Raw genomic sequence first — 3,342 nt, 5'->3', positions numbered from 1 at the left:
ACAGTACCTAGGCTCAGATCTGACCTGTGAAGGTGAGTGAACAGAGGGGAGGAGACAGGATAAAAGGTTTTGGAATAGAATGCGGCCTTGGAGAAAAGGAATGGCAGTAAGTAGGTGTTTGTTAATCTCTGGTGGAATTAGCACTCGGCCACTCCGTCATAACCCACTGAAGTTGATGTTTACCTGGCAATCTGTGCACAATCCTACTTTACAAACCACTGGATTAACTGGGTCAGAAACAGAACCAACTAGCACTGGTAAACACTGCAAACGCATCATCACAGGCCAACATTACGTTGCCCAATATTCCCCATACAGACAAAAGAAGGATTCAACAAAGGACTCAGAATGATGCTGTATCTTGACATCAAGTAAAGATGGTGTTATCAATAAGACACCAATGTGCTTCAATGCTATGTACTATAATTGGGATACATTCTGAAGTTTCTAGTTTTACAGACAAACTTTTAGAGACCGATATCTTTGTAAATACTGTACATACAATTCTATTCTGTCAGAGAGAGTAGATGTTCGAACCCTTTGTATAATGATGCTAATTGTCAGTTTGCTTGTGGTCTACTTGAAGGGATGGAGGGGGGCAGAGGATTATTTTGGGTGAGGACCTGATATTTGATGATGAGAGAGCTGCAGACCTCTGGACTCAGAAAGAATCCATAGAACGTTGTTCATTTACACATTTTGAGCATGTATTGTGTATTTCTCCATATAGTAAGTGTGTAAATACTTTAGTAATAACACTTCATACGTTATTATAATTTGGTAATCATATGCATTTTTATTCTCAAAGCAAGGCAGCTCACCACACACATGTGGTTATGAACCATCTCTGCTACATTAGCCTCGACTTCTACTCTCACTTGCTGTTTTGCACAACTGCACAGAACTCCCACAAGACGCACCATCATTTCAACCCATCATCTAACCTCATCTAACACTGTTAACAACTCTCTTTTAGGTTCTCAAACATCAGCTAACGTCATATCTTCCATACAGCTTTCTTAGTCAGTAACAAAGCAGTGGGATAACAACACAACATTCACACAGATGGTGTGATGTTGGCATGTACACTCACCGTACAAACCACACACACACACACACACACACACACACACACACACACACATACTTTCTCCTCACATGGATTTGTTTTTATTATGATGATTGATGTATAGATGATTCACTTAACTTAGACAAATGTACTTGTTGTAAGTCGGATAAAGGCGTCTGCTAAATGTCTAAAATGTAATGTAAATATTTGAGGGCTGCAAAGATAGGCCTGGCGGAGCATCACCAGAGAAGATACCCAGTGGCTGGTGGGGTCAATGGGTCGCAGGCTTCATGCTTTTATAGTTATACGCGAATGATTGTCGACCAAATACTAAACATAGCACCTGTGCGTGGCACTTAGAGTCTGTGGCTCTCTTTCTTGGTCTTTTTCACCCACCAGCCTGCATCTTACCCAACAATGGTGTGCGTTTTCTTGTTTTTTGGAGGGTCCAATCCTCTCAGTGTGCTGAAGCGATCAATTTGAGAACATACTCTCCTGAATGCCATTGAACCATGGTTGATCCCCCGTTCACTGGCAGCTCACTTCATTGGCAAAATGGTTGGTTGGCATAGGACACAGCAGACCATTATTAATCACATTTCTGTTAATGTGCCAAAAGGTTTATCCAAAAGGCTAGCTTTCATGCAATCCCCCAGGGCAGGTTGAAAACAAAACACAAACACATCCAAATTCAACTACTTGCACGGGCCTTAGGTTGGGCCATAGAGGTTAGTAACAGACAGTAGGTGGTGGAAGCGATGAACATATTACAATAGTAGTCCAAACTGGTGGAGGAATATCGCTTGAAATGGGGGCAGTATCGCTCATATATTGAGAAATAATGGCAATTCCAGCTCATGTAAATAGCAATATTCCAATACGTAAAACATGGAAAGAAAAAAGTAAACTGCTATAAGTATGACTGTTAGACAATGCTGTAGTTTTACATTTCTGTACATCACCATTATGTTTTGTTGTGTCGTTGTGTTGTGTTTTGTTTTTAATTTATTGTCCAAAGTCAACTGTTACTTGTGATGGATGTCTGTTCATTGTTTGTTTATTGAAAATAATAAAAACTATTAATCATAAAAAAAACAATAGTAGTCCAAACTTCATAAAAAGTGTTGTAATGTCAGGATGGTGAAACCAATATGTACATAACTATCATCAAATAAAAGCGTAGAAACTCTACTTTAACCTCATTGTAATTGTTTGATGAATTCACACTTTTGGAATGTAGAGCCAAAAGAAGAAAAAAATCCTTCACTGTCCCATTACTTACACAGGGCACTGTATTTGATGCCAAGCCACTTTGCACATTGCAATGTTAATTTGTTGTTAGTGTAAACTTCCATAATATCATAATATTTTCATTGTTCACTTTTGTTTTTGGCTGTAACTTTGTAAGCTGCTAGTTTGGCCAGGTATCTTTTTTAAATGAGATTTTAAATATTTTTCTTATGTATGTTTTTAGGACATTCTGCTTTATTGGGAAAGAGACAGTAGAGATTAACAGGGAGGATGGGTGAGGGAGAGAGGGGATGACATGCAGGATAGGTTGGTGGCCAGAAATGAACCAGGGATCCTGCAATTAGATGGCATGAGCCTTAGTGAGCAATGCCACCCCAGACACCCCAGAGATTTAAAATCTTAAAACTTGGTCAAATAAAGTACAACATTAAATTAAAAATTCAAATACTTTGTATAGTTGACTGAGCTAATGTTAGGGTAATGTTCCAGGAATGTTGGTTTTATAATAATATATAATATATGGCATTTAGCTGATGCTTTTATCCAAAGCGACTTACATTGCAGTGAGTGCGTACACTTTTCAGTATGTATGGTCCCAGCGGGATTATCCTCTGACTATTATAGATAGCTCTTGAATATGAATATAGTCTGGAAATAACGTTTATAGCAAAGACATTAGGAGCTGCCTGTTATCAAATTTTTATCTCAGACTTTATCTCTGTTGGCTGTATTGACCTGACTAAGAGGCTTAATGTGAGGTCACAGGAACGACTGCTCTCTCTCGTGTCGGTGTGGGATGTGAAATTGTACACCCTGGCCGGCTGCTGGCATAAACAGTCGATGCAGTTATTTAGGGCTATAACCACTAGAGGGGGCCACACTTTTGCCGTCCATTTAGCTCAAACTACGACCCTTCAATCAAAAACTCTGCTTCCCCCGCCGACGAAACAGCTGTCAATCTAAACCTCTGCTGCCACCGTCCTTCTAGCGTAGGGCCGGGCCTGCTCTACACCGTTGTTTGC

Source organism: Nansenia antarctica, assembly GCF_963989245.1.
Source record: "Nansenia antarctica genome assembly, chromosome: 5".
NCBI classification, from domain to species: Eukaryota; Metazoa; Chordata; class Actinopteri; order Argentiniformes; family Microstomatidae; genus Nansenia; species Nansenia antarctica.
The sequence above is the reverse complement of the archived record's forward strand: the minus strand, read 5'-3'. Positions refer to the sequence as shown.